Source organism: Macrotis lagotis, chromosome X (assembly GCF_037893015.1).
Source record: "Macrotis lagotis isolate mMagLag1 chromosome X, bilby.v1.9.chrom.fasta, whole genome shotgun sequence".
In the NCBI taxonomy this organism is placed as follows: Eukaryota; Metazoa; Chordata; class Mammalia; order Peramelemorphia; family Peramelidae; genus Macrotis; species Macrotis lagotis.
The window spans coordinates 619,720,608-619,735,059 of NC_133666.1; the positions used below are offsets into that span (position 1 = coordinate 619,720,608).

Sequence of the window (14,452 nt, forward strand, 5' to 3'; positions counted from 1 at the left end):
TAAAGATTGTTCTTAGCAATGGGCTGCTGTTTCTCACGAAGTGTGAGGATACTTGCAACAGCTAAATATTATCAGACTTTGATCTGACTCAACTGCATGAATATTCTACAATCTGTCATTGAGATAAGTTTAGTTTCTATTTTTCAGATTTATTTAGTGAGTCAATGCTCTGAGAAACTGAGAAATGTATAAATGCTGAGGGCCTACAAGTAAAAGGAAATGCTTACTGATCCATTACATTTGTTTAATTAGAAAGATTCACTGGACCTATTGATCTTTGTGGCACTTTCAGTGGAATAAAACCTACCAATAAAAAGTATATGAAGTGTGCATTTTCAGGGTATCTTGTTCAATAAAACTATTCCATATAATCAGTTTCTAAATGAGGAGGTACCTCCACTTTGTCTTGAAAACTTAAAGAAAGCAAAATCTACCTGAGGGTAAGTTTTATTTAGCATCCTCACTGTGGAATTCTTTTTATTTAAAGTATTTATTTCTGATATATATATATATATATAGATATATATATATATATATATATATATATATATATATATATATATATATATATATATATATATATATATATAATGGTTCATGAGCAATTGTTGCTTTGCAAAACATGCTGTAGATTATTCACTATCTGCTAAATCAACCAGACAGATTTGGGTTGGCAGTATGCAATGAAAACAAATACTTGTCCAACAAATTTCTTAACTTGATAAAAGACGCTACTTTAAACACTGAAACCAGTGTACCTACCTACAGATATAGTACTGAAGCTCATGAAACCACTATTCAACAAAGGATACATTATAACTTGTGGCAATTTTATTTAACATTCTTTGATCTTTACTTTGGTCTTACTTCAGACTTCCTCATTCAATGAAAACTTTCTACAGAGTTACTGGTGATAATTTCCAAATCTCTTTTTTCTTTCTTGATCTCCCCCCCCCCCCCTTTTTAAAATCTCTAACTGCCTATCAGATATCATGAATGTCATATTACTGTGGCAGGGCACCATTCTTCTTCCAGTTAGCCATGTTTGAAGCCTTGGTGTCATCCTCAACTCGTCTTCATTTCCCAGATCCAATCTGTTTTCAAGGTCTGTCAATTTTTCATTTGTAACACTTCTCATGTATATATGTCCCACTCTTTTCTGACAATACTACCAGACTGTTGTAGTAGTCTATTACTCTCTCGACCACAGGTCTCTCCCTATCATAGCTATCTTTTAAAATTCAGCTCTCAAATTAATCTTCCTAAAGCCTCAGGTCTGACCATGTCAACTTCCCTGACTCAGAATGATGGAACTAGATCCCAGTTGTATACTTCATTTGCAGAAAACCTGTTAATGGCAAATATGTGTCAAATAAGTTTGCAAAATGTGATTCCTGTATAAGTGATTTTAAGGAAATATATATATATATATATTATATATATATATATATATATATATATATATATATATATATATATATATTTAGGTTTTTGCAAGGCAAACGGGGTTAAAGTGGCTTACCCAAGGCCACACAGCTAGGTAATTACTAAGTGTCTGGGACTGGATTTGAACCCAGGTACTCCTGACTCCAGGGCTGGTGCTTTATCCACTAGGCCACCTAGCCACCCCAATGTTTTACTTTAAATGCAGATTATAAGCAGATGTAATTTTATTTTGAAATACAGATTTTCCTCTTGCTTACATAATAAAAAATGAATTGTGTAAATTGATGCAACTTAGTCTTTCAAGGTAGTCTTAAATTTTGGTCCTGGTTCTACAACTCCTAGTGTTTGGAATTTCCTCATTTTGAGACATTTCTTGAGACTTATTTAAATTAACAAAATACCTTTTGACTGATCTGAAGTTGTTTTTTCAATGGTGTGGTGATTTCCTAGGGTAATACAGATTTTCAGCTATCCTGCAGTTTATAGTCAGAGAGATGCCTGGGTCTCTGAGAGGTTAAATGCTTTCCTAGGGGCACATAACAGAGGCCATTTTCATTTCACAAAGTTAAGCTATCTCTCATTGCTTGAATGTGAATACTTTTTATTTGTAAGGCACTTGTGGGGAAGCACAAAAGAAATTACTTATTTTCTACTCTCAGAAAGTTTACAGTCTAGTTGAGGAACAAGAACACATAAGAAACAACTAAAGAACACTTTATGTTGAACCCTATAGGTGAAATTAACATAGAACAAATTGAGCTCATAAGTCCTATGAGAGAAATTATTGGCCAAATGGGATGTTTCAGGGTCTTCAGTACTTAATTCAGAACCATGATGTAGAATTTTTCAGTTGTTTTTATTGAAGTATTTAAAATAAGATGTATTTTTTTCCCTTTTGGAATTCTTATTTTCTCCGATTTTAGTAGTTTTAATTATTAAATTATTAACTTGAAGGGAGTGTTGTACATTTTAGGATTTCCTTGTGCTTTTTTTTCCCCTAAAGGAGAATGTACTGCTAATTACAATGACATTTTGTCTGTTAATATTATTTAATCATTTACTGCCAAGTATTTTAACTAGCTACATGTCAGTTTTTAAAAAGGATGAATTGTCTTGAAGTTTTAGGTTTTTGATCTTGGGTCTTACTTCAGACCTGAAGTTTTTAGGTTTTTTGCTTATAGATGAATATTTCATAAAATATGGCACATAAAACCAGAAGTGAAATGTAAGAATGGCAGCAATTACTCAGTTTGGGTTTTTAGAGGTCTTGGAGAATGCAGAAGTACTGTGCTGAAATACTATGGACCATATTAAAAAAAATAAGGAAATTCCCTGACTTCAGGAAGCTTTCAGTACATAGAATAAAGGTGTACTTCCTGTAATTTTCGGAGTATTTTAGATTTTTTTTTTGTGGGGAGGTGGCAGAGGTTGAAAGAATAACAACCTCTTTCTTTTGACTTGGGGTCCAGTGATGAGAACATTGGAAAGAAGACTATTTACTGTTAGGAATACGAATCTATGTTGGCTTATGAATCCATGTTGGCTTGTGACTTTTGTGAGAGCAGAAAGAGGCAGAGGGGGGAGTAAATGAGCGGAAGGATCAGGAGAAAGGATGTGGAGGGTAGAGATAGTTTGAAGGGTTTTTAAAATTTGAGGGAGGCACTTGAGATTGAAATGGGGGAGGACATTTGGGAGGATTTGAGAAGTGAAGAAAAGGAAAGGAGCTGGAGCTTAGAGTGTTTAATAGAACTAGTGAGAAAGAGAGGAAATTGGCATTTAAGAGCTTACTGGTGCCAGGCACTGTGCTATACAACACCTGGGAGTAATGCTGTAATTATCCCCATTTTATATTTGAGGAAACAGACCCAGCAGTTCATACATTTTACCACCTGTCTACCTTACTTCTAGGTAAGGAAGACTAGGAAAAGGCAAGAGAAAGAAATAAGCAAAGAGAAAAAGATTGAGTTAAAGATCCTCTATGGCTTAACTTCAGGGTAACCAGCTGCAAAAATGAGTCCTCTGGTGATTCATGAGGGCACAAATTATACTGCCAGAAGAAATCTAGAAAGCACAGCTAAAGACTCATGCCTTTAATTGAAGACCTTGTACTCATAGGTGATAATCTTATCATCAGGCACAATTGAAGGCAAGGACTACAAAAGAGAGAAGCAGATTTGGGAAATGAATAATTACTTAAGAAGATGGTATCTGAGAATAGGATTTATATTTCTGGATGATAGTTTATAATATACAAAAGACAGGTCTTGGTCAGACCATGTAACAGAGGCTGTTAAAAATAAATTGACATGTAATTACAATTAAAGGTTTGGAATAAAGGGAAAAACTACTCACATAAACCCACCAACCCAGACATGGTAGAACACAGATTCTTTAACCCTTTTGTGTCATAGAACTCTTTGTCAGTCTGATAAAACCTGTTGACTGATCATAATAATATATAAAAATGCATAGGATTACAAAGGAAGCTAAAGGTTGTTGAAAATAAAGATGTTACTATTTCCTGTCCAGGTGCACAAACCCCATGAAATCTATACATGGACCCGAGTTTAAGGATATTAACTATAGAGAGTAGCAAGAGTGTCTGAAAAATAGTGGCATATATGCTGAGAAATTCACAGGAGACAAAATCCTAGAACGTGAATAACAAGACCTGTAAAACCTCAAATATAGAAGTACTCAAAATAAGTCTAATAAGCAAGATGAAACAAACACTACTGCAAAAATGCAATTTTATCTTCTTGATTTCCTTCAGACTTTTTTGGGTAAGAAGCATGATCGGTAAAACAGCTCCATGAGGACATTTATTTAAAAATTAAAATATAGGAAAAAAGGAGATTAAGTGGAGTAGCATTGTACATTAGAAACATACCATGTTCACATATTTTTATCTTCACATTTACATATCCAAAGAAATGTAGGAACCAAATGATGGAAGCAGGTTGGAAAACATTTGGGTACAGATCAATGGAAGTAGTGACAGAAGTGATAGTTCCATCAGGGCATATTAAAGACCAAGAATTTCCAAACTTTTTGATTTCAAGGCCCTTATTACACTCTAATTGAAGATTCCAAAGAGTTTTTGTTTATGTAGGTTATAAAAACATGTTGACTGTAATCATTAGAAATAAAATGTAAGGTTTCAAAATTTTATTTATTGATTCACTTAAAATAACAATAAATCCATTATATGTTTACACATATAACATTTTTAAAGAAAAAGAACTTTTCCAAAACAAGGGAGAAGAGTGGGATTATTTTACATGGTTTTGAAAGCCTCTTTAATGTCTAATTTACTAGAAGATAGGTATTTTGGTTGAAGTTTTTGAAGAAAATCTTGTCTCATACAGATATATCTCATAGCTATACAAAAATATGGTCTCATATAGATATGAAAAAGAATTTTAAAAGGCAAATAATCTTTTCTGAAAAGATTTCAAGAGAGGATCCAGAGGTCTATGATCACACTTTGAGAGCAGCTGTTAAGATTGAGCAAGTAGATAAGGTTAACTGCAAAGAAATAACAAGCCAGGTGTGATGGCCTGATAAATAGTAATATATACTGGGGGAGGGGGTGTGTAGTCTTTATTTATTTGAAAGTCTCCTGGACATATCGAAAACAGAGAAGCTAATAATTTCTTGACTTGTTTCTAATGATAATTATCAAAATTTTTAAGTTAAATAAAGGAAAATTCTATTTTGGATCTTATTATCACCAACAACAAAAAACTTTTTTGGGGTGAAAATGATGGAAACCTGTGGGGAAATGACAGTCTACCCTAGGATTTGTGATAATGAGGGATGGGAAACTCCAGAAGACCAGATTTCAAAGGATTCAGAGAAAGATAAAATCTCATGGACTGAAGTTCTACAGGGGAAATTTCACAGTCCAGGAGGGTTAGGAACTTTGAAAAATAAAGTTCTGAAGGCATGAAGATAAATCTATGGAGGAGTGGGAGGAGCTTTCTAAAGAGATGTGAATGCATAGGGAATTTATTAACTTAAAAGATATATACAGACGGTGTAAATAAGGACAGGTAATGGTGGTTGAATACACAATCTTTGTTCAGTCCTGTAAGACTAGAACCACAGGGGGAAGTAGGTGGTGCAGTGGATAGAGCAGGTCTGGAGTCAGGAGGACCATGTTCAAATGTTGCCTCAGATACTTTCTAACTGTATGACCCTGGACATGTCACATAACTCCAATTACCTTTCAAAAATCCCCCAAAGAATAAAACTCAGAATGCATGGATGCTGTTGGAGAAAACTTAAGGACAACAAAAAAAGTTTGAATTTTTTTTTTAGGTTTTTGCAAGGCAAATGGGGTTAAGTGGCTTGCCCAAGACCACACAAATAGGTAGTTATTAAGTGTCTAATTGGAACTCAGGTACTCCTGACTCCAGGGTTGGTGCTCTATCCACTGTGCCACCTAGCTGTACCGACATAGTCTCTTAAATGCCAGCATTTGCTTCTAGTTTTATTGGTGATGAAGCATGAGATACACAAGTCTTCAGTTGTAGATGACTATTGTTGCCTTTTCTGATTCCATTTTTTCCTTGAACTCCTTGCCATGTCTGGCATTAAAGTCGCCCAGAATTACAGGCTTGTCCTTTTTTGGCACAGTGATGATGAGAGTCTGAAGACCTTTATAAAAATTTTTTGACTTTTATTAGGGCTTATCATGATAGGAGCATACCCATTGATGATGGATTACATTGTCATAAGCCTGTTATTTGCTTCTTTGGGGAGTCATATAAACTTATTGACTAGATTAGTTTTGAATGCAAAACTACGCCAACTTCATGGCATTCCCCATCACTTCAGTCGCTCAGTCTTCCCTGAGGATGAATGTGACATCAAGGTCAGCTACCACACTGATAGCAAATTCTTCAACTTGAAAGGCTACAAACCAAGTCAAAGTAGAGGGAGTGTTGGTGCATGAGCTTCTTTTTGCAGATAATTGTACACTCAATGCAGCCTCAGAAACTGACATGCAACAAAGTGTGGATCGATTCTCTGCTGCTTGTGCTAATTTTTGTCCAACAATTAACACCCGGAAAATAGTTGCTCCATCAGCCAGAACAATACCATCCATATATGGAACCATTGGTTACAGAAACTGGAGAAGTTTTGAGTATTGTGGACAAGTTCACTTATCTTGGCAGTGTCCTTTCAAGGGAGGTACATATTGACCATGAGGTTGATGCACTTATTGCCAGAGCTAGCTCAGTATATGGGAGACTCTGGCAGAAAGTGTGGGAGAGAAGAGGTTTTAGACTGACTACCCAACTGAAGGTCTACACTGCCATTATTTTGACCTCATTGCTATATGACTGTGAAATTTGGACAGTCTACCAGCCATGTCAGAAAACTGAATCACTTCCATTTAAATTGTCTTAGGAAAACTCTAAAGATCACCTGGCAGGAGAAGATACCAGACAGTGAGGTCCTTTCTTGAACTAAACTACCTAGCATTCCAACTACAGAGAGTACAACTAGGATGGTCTGGCCATGTTATTAGAATACCAGAGTATGCTTGCCAAAAAGACTATCAGAAGAAGCGATACTGGAACACTCTGAAGGTCTCTTTTTAAGAGCTTGCACAATATGGCTTGCCTGAGGGCAATGAGGGTGCTGTGCTCTATGAGCAGGACGGAATTGAAGCAACTTGGAGGAAAGTACCCACTTCAGCTGTTCAAATGGACTATTTGGATGGACCTGTGATAGGCATTCCAGGCTCATATTGGTCCAATCAGCCAAAGTTGGACACTTTGTAATTTGTCTCAAACATAGTGCTTTCACTTTGGTCTTCTTAGATAATGAAGGACAAGAACCAACTAACCAAGCCCTTCCAGAAAAACTTTTGTAAGCTGACCTTCATTTACCAGCCTTGTTTCACTCAGAGCTGCTTTTTTGGATGTGATATACCTGCTGCATTCTCTAACAAGAATAGTTCATCCTTCAGGTCTACTGTATTTCTTGTTGTCTATAAGTATGTACATATTACATGTACCTTTAGTGAGTAGAATTATCTTTGCAAAAGGTTTCGCACAGGTTTTTTTTTTTTATTTTGATTACACGATAGGATCTCCATTTGGTAAGCAGACCAGGGTTAGAGTAGGTGAAACAGGAAGCCTTTAGGGCTTTTCTAGCCCCTTCCTTACTCCAGGAAGTGAGTAGTTTAGTATTTCAAAAAAAAAAGAGCTGCTTAAACACCAATGGAGCTGCCAAATCCCACTGTTGTTTCAGTCCAGTTAGAAGATGACCTTATGGTCTGTCCTGCCTGTATGCAAAATTGTGACCTAGTTCTTTTGTCACTTGCTTGTCATGGCAGGACTTTGAGGTAGGTAAAAATGATGAAATGACATGGTTGATATCTTTTGATTGATTTGTGCATAATATTGGATTTAGGGGAAGCAAAATGACACAAAATTGTCAACCTCTCTCTCTTTCAAAGTCTAGTGGCAAGACAAAAGTGGGGATGCCTGGTGATGACTTTGGATGGCCTTTACATCTTTGTTGTGGTTACTTTACGTACTTGATGGCACCTGCTTCAGCTGACTTTGTGATCATTGAAGCAAATCCTATTCCATTGGAGGAAGTTTTCACATGCTTGGGGTAGATACTCTAACTTTTTTTTAAGATCTTAATAATTTTAAAAGCTTAATATTTATTACTGTACAAACCATTATATAACCACCTTTTAGGGCTGAGGAAATTGATGGTGGTTGAAGGGAAGGCTTGTGTTGACACTCAAGAACAGAACATACTCTTCTGTAACCTAAGCACTAGTTTTGTCCCAGATTGCTTTATAACATACCTCATGTCCTTCATCTCGACACTTAGGAGTCACTAACAATTTTGAGGCTTGTTGGTTATCCTCAGCCTGGTTTAGTCCTCTACTGAAACAATTTTACACTGATGTGGCTGCTGTGTATACTACATCTTCTTGGAACCACAGCTGAGAGTGGGGTGAAAGGTGGTTGTCAGAGGTAGTAGTCTTCCCCAAACATCTGTGTAACTCATCACTGGTAGCTGAGTGGAAGATAGATTAGAGGAATCAAACTAGTGGGAGAAAGAATAATTAGGGGGTTATCATAATAATCTGGGAGAGAGATGATAGGGTCTCAATTAAGATGGTGACTGTATAAGTGGAGAGGAGAAGGATGGAAGATGTACTGCACAGTAAAATCTACAAGATTCTGGTAACTCATGAGATGTATGGTAGGAGGAGAGAGGTAGTTGAATATGAGAACCTGGGTGACTGAAAGGATGATAGTGCTTAAATAGCACTTGGCAAATATTATCTCATCCCTGCAGCTATCCTGGGAAGTGACTGACATTATTATTCCCATTTGACAGATGAGGAAACTGAGGCACAGAGAGGGAAGTGACTTGTCCAGGGTCACACAACTATTAAGTTTTGGGAGGTTATATATTGAACTCAGGTCTTATTAACTCCATGTTCCATGCTCTTAACTGTAGGGGAGAGCATTTGGAGGATGATCAATGGATGGACAAACAATTTTGCTAACAGAGTATTCTACAGAACACTTAAACATAAAGAAGAATGAGCAGTTCAAGAAACATCACAGGCCTGTCATGGAGATTTAATATAATAGTGATGAGAATTTTAATTATCCAGACATCTTCTAAGTCAGTCAGTCTGTCTGTTTCTTTTAGAATGTTTTAGTTTGTTTTAGTGACAATTTCATCCTTTAAAGATAGAGGAATCAACAAGGGAGATTTCTGTTCTAGACCAGATTCTCAGTAACAAGAAGAAATTACTAGTTGCAGTGTTTTCTAAGCTTTGTAGTTAGTTTTTTGTTTGACGGGATCATTAAAAGAAAATATCTTCTGATTCCTTGAATTTGGAATAAAGAACAAGAAAATTGGTCATAGTTTTGTACCATAAGTTTTAGGAGGATTGATTTATTAAATTTAAAATAAATTTCCTTTTTCAGTAGAACTATAGACCTGGAAACCACAAACAAAGAAGACTAGAAAATAAAAAGCACTGCATATGAAGCCGTGAATCATATACAGTTTTTTCTTCTCTTTCTTTTTTTGGGGGAGGGGAGACCTGGTGAAGATGAGAAAAGCTGCAAGGTTATGTGTGAGGGAGTTGAATCTTGGTAAAAGAAAACTATTTGTTCAGAGATGGGAGTAAAGGAAAAAATAGTTGGGATTTGTTAAGGGATGTGAATTGAGGATATGAGAAATATCAGGTGAAGTCCTCATTTAGGAATTTCAGAGGAGAGTTTCTTTGAGAAGAAAAGGTTTGGAATGATCACTGTTGTGATAGGAGAGAGAATCCATTATGGAGGAGTAGAAGAAGTGCCTTTTTACAGGGTCGATTCAGTTGAGATTGGGGTATATAAGTTTATAATGGCTATCCACTCATCAGGGTTTTAAGATTTATTTTCCTTTCAGCAATATGTGAGTAGGTATGAAAGAGGCAGGTGATGGAAACAATTCAGGATTGGAGTTTGGCAGGCTATGAGCATCAGTAGCACAGGGAGAACCGAGTTAAGCCATCTTCTTTTAGTGACAAGATCAAAGTTATAATCTTGTTTTTGTGTAGCTAGGCCACTTTTTTATAGTGAAGTAGGTTATACTAGTTGAAAAGATTGAAGACCTGAGTTTTTTGTGTCTTTGAGGTAACTTCAACATTTATAGTTAAAGAATTGGAAGTGGAGAGAAAGATTGAGTCAACTACTGACCTCACTGAGAAAGGATTAGAATATCCTAGGTTTACACAACCCCACCAGAATAGGGATTAGGTGATACTCTTAGACCAAAGTGATCTCAAAGAAGCAGAGGCCACTTTGTGATGGGAGTAAGTAATGACAATTTAGAAAATGGCATAGAGTATTCTGATTCCCTGTCTGGGATCAGCCTAAAGCAGCTCATTTTATATTTTGAATATTTCCCTTTTCCACTCTTAGTTTGCCTCTTTTTAGCCTTTACCCGGGTCTACTAGTTTTGTCCTTTGGCGCCATAAACAAGGCTAATATCTCTGTGTGAGTGTCCTTCAGTTATTTTAATGTAGCCATTATTTCCCCACTTAAGTCATCTCTCTGTCAGGCTAAATAGCCCTTGTTTTTTCAACCAAATCACAAGTGACATGATTTATCATCATCCCGGTTGCCTTCCTCTAGATGAACCTTAACTTCTTAGTGTCTTTTCTAAACTGTGCTCCTGACATGGTCTACCTAGGTCACAGAACAGTGTACAAGAAACACATCCTTAGCTGTGCACACAATTCCCCTCTTAATGTAGTCTTAGATTTTTATTATAGTTTAGGTTGACCTCTCAAAAGTGTTGATTCATATTGAACTAGCTCTTCATTGAAAAAAACTTAAGATTCTTTTTAGAGAAATTGCTGCCCACAGTTCTTCCAGTTTATGCTTGCTTTTATGTTAACATTTTTTACAAATGTAAAGTTTCCCATTTGTCCTTATTAAATTTCATCTTATTAGATTTAGTTTGATCAAGCCTGTAAGGCATTTTTTGAATACTTATTTTGTGATCTAATGTTTTAACTATTTCTCCTGTTTTTTTTCAAATTTAATAAGCATCCTATCTGTGTTTTTATCCAAGTTAATAAAAATTTTAATTAAGCATAGATCCCCAGGATTGGCTACTGGAAAGCTCCTTTTGTGGTATCTTTTGCTTACATTATTCTTTTTTGGTTATTTATTGAAGTCTATTCATACCCACCATGTTCCTCTTTATTGTCTTCTCTATGTGATATTTTCATTTCATTGGATACTTTTGCATTTTTTTTTTGCTGATACATAGTAGTATTGATATAATGTCGATTAAAAAAACGGAACTCTTTTTTGGGGAGAAAACTAGGGGAATCGTTAAAATAACTGAAGTTTTTATAAGACCTTTTCTTCCTCTTGTTCACCTTACAAGTCCAGTTTGTTGTCCAAATTTATGGTCTATTCTAGGTATACATAGTGATGAACTCCACAGGTTCTTCAAACAAATGCATGTTATAATCTAGGCTTGTGAATATGTTGCATGCACTTGGCCTTTTCTGTGTTGATGGTTAGGCCAACATATTTTAAGTGTTATGAATTTCTTCTAGAAGGCCCTGCAGTGCTTTCCATAACAGGATATATGGAGGACCTTATTGTTCACAGTGAATCTTTCTTATTGTCATTAACTCATTTATTTACAGAATACCAATGCATTGATCACCTTATGAGAGAGAAAGAGAGAGAGAGACAGGCTCACTTCAAACCAGAATTAGAATATCTATTTTTAGTTCCCTATCTACATCAAACCTTCTATGTTATGAAATTTTAAATAAATTGGTTTTAATTTAAGAAAATGCTGTATATTTGACATACATTTTTGGTTACAGACTTTTAAAAAGTCTCACATATTTGATACCTTTGTTTTTACATCACCTTAATTTTCTAGTTTTTGTTTGCTTCCCTTGTCCTTCATTTAAAAAAAAAGTAAGCAGGAAAAAGGCAGTTCAATAGAACTAAACTAATATATCAGATAGATCCTCCATTTACAGTGTTGTCTATCTATAGTTTTTGAGATTCAGAGAAGGAAGGGAGCTTCATACTTACATTTCTTCTTCAGGGGCAAGTTTGGTCATAATTATAAGCATTCAATTTCTTTTTTCTCTATAAGCGCAGTTTGTAGTGTAAAAGTGAAGCACATAAGTGTGAGATAAGTATTGTGAAAATATTTCATTGAAATTCCACTTTGGAATGAATGAATATGTTGTTTTTTAGAGTATTAGAGAATTTGACTTGTAAAGGACTTCAGTTACTGTCTTATCTACTCCATTAATAACATATTTGAAAAATGGTCATCTAAACTCAATAGTTTGAAGAGCCACAATAAAATGGAACTTCAAAAACTCTCAAGAAAGCCAATTATATTGTATTAAAATGATAGAAAAGGGAAATGACAAGTGTTGGAGGAGGTGTGGGAAAATTGGTACACTCATGCACTGCTGATGGTGTGGTAAACTGATCCAGCCATTCTTTTTTTTTTTTTCTTTTAATTTCTTCTTGCCCAGTGTCACACAGCTAGGCAATTATTAAGTGTCTGAGATTGGATTTGAACTCAGGTACTTCTGACTCCAGGGCTAGTGCTTTATTCATTGTGCCACCTTGCTGCCCCTGATCCAGCCATTCTTTAAGAGCAAATTGAAACTACATCCAGAGGGATATCAAGCTATGCAATACCCTTTTTTGACACAGCAATACCACTACTAGGTCTATCCCAAAGAGATTTTTTTTAAAAAGAAAAGGAATCTAGATGTAAAAAATATCGTAGTACTTTTTTTTTTTGTAGTGTCAGTGATTTGGAAATTAAAGGGATGCCCATCAGTTAGGCAGGACTGAAGAAATTTAGGTATATGATTGTGATGGAATATTGTTCTTCTATAAGACATGACGAACATAATGTTTTCTTACTTTTGAATATAATTCTTCTCTTGCAGCACATTCAATTTTGATCTATGCTTATCATGGATGAAAATGAAAAGCTTATATCATATTGCCCTCTCTTGGGAGAAGGAGGGGAGGGAAGGAAGAAAATTGTAAAACTCAAAACCTTGCAAAAAATAATTGGAAACTATCATTGTATGTAATTGGAAAACAGTATATGTTGGCTTCTCTTATTTTGAGTGCATTACAAAGCAGTAGAACCAAAGAAAAGATTATTAGTACTCAAATTACAGGGGTCATACTCATCATTTTGTGTTCCTCATATCTTGTACATAGTAGGTGCCCATTAATTGTTGGTGAATGAATGTAGCCACTATAGTATGAATCATTTAAGTTGAAATAAATAGATGACTTGTCCTATGTCTTATTTGAAACTTATTACATTGTTTCTGGATATGCAGAAATTGATTAATTGGGGAAATCTCAATTGGAGATAATTCACATATAATGAAATAATATTCCAAAAACATTAGGTCAGACAAAGCCTTTTATTCTGAATGCTATTGCTGAGGGAAAAAAGTATAGAAGAAAAAGTGAAATTGATGAGTTGTTATGAGTTAAAAACATACACCGAAAGAAACAAGTAAAGAGTATCATTAAAGATTTATATAATGGAGGAGGTGGACCAGTAGACAATTATGTATTGAGGAATAATATCTATTGATTGTCTTGCTACCCTTGTAATGTCAAAAGACCTAGAAGACTCATAGTAAATTGAGTAGTCTTCCTATGAATGAATGTATGGTTTATGGGAGGATGTTGGGTTTGAGGGAATTGCCCACATTGTTGCTTAATAGAGCCATTAAATTATATACCAAAAATCATATACCAGAATAAATTGGCAAACCTGTAATTAGAGAAGATGAGAGCTAGGTAATCCCTAGTGCTGTTACTGCAGGAAAGGTGCAATGAAACCTTTAAGCAATAGTGCCTGCTTAATAGGAAAGTCTTACTTAAACAGTTGCTTGATTAGAAGGTAACAGGCCAAAATTTTTGAGTTCCTGTCAAATGTGGTCCAAATTTTTGTACCTTATGCTAATCTTCAAGGAGATCATGTCCCTTTGTTATGTAACAACAGAGCAAGTAGGGATAAGCTTTTTTTTTTAATGTTTTTGCAAGGCAATGGGGTTAAGTGGCTTGCTTAAGGCCACACAGCTAGGTAATTATTAAGTGTCTGAGACTGGATTTGAACTCAGGTCCTCTTGACTCCAGGGCCTGTACTCTATCCACTGGGCCACCTAGCTGCCCCTAAGGGATAAACTTTTATATAGCTCCTACTATTTGTGAGGTACTGTGCTAAACATAGCAAATATTATATCAGCTGATCCTCACATCACTCCTTAGGGAGATATGCTGTTGTTATCTCCATTTTCCAGTTGAGGAAAACATAAACAGAAGTTAAGTGATTTGCCCAGGGTCACATATCTAGTAAGTGCCTGAGACTAGATTTGAACTCATATTTTCCAGAGTCCAGGAAGATTATCTGGTGCAATAATTGCCAG

The 14,452-nt window shown here is 35.6% G+C and overlaps 1 protein-coding gene across 4 annotated transcripts in view; it reads left to right on the forward strand.

The window, feature by feature from the left end:
• ARHGAP39 (Rho GTPase activating protein 39) overlaps positions 1–14,452 on the forward strand; it is a 350,961-nt gene that overhangs the window by 14,301 nt on the left and 322,208 nt on the right. The gene's annotated exons all lie outside the window — the stretch shown is intronic.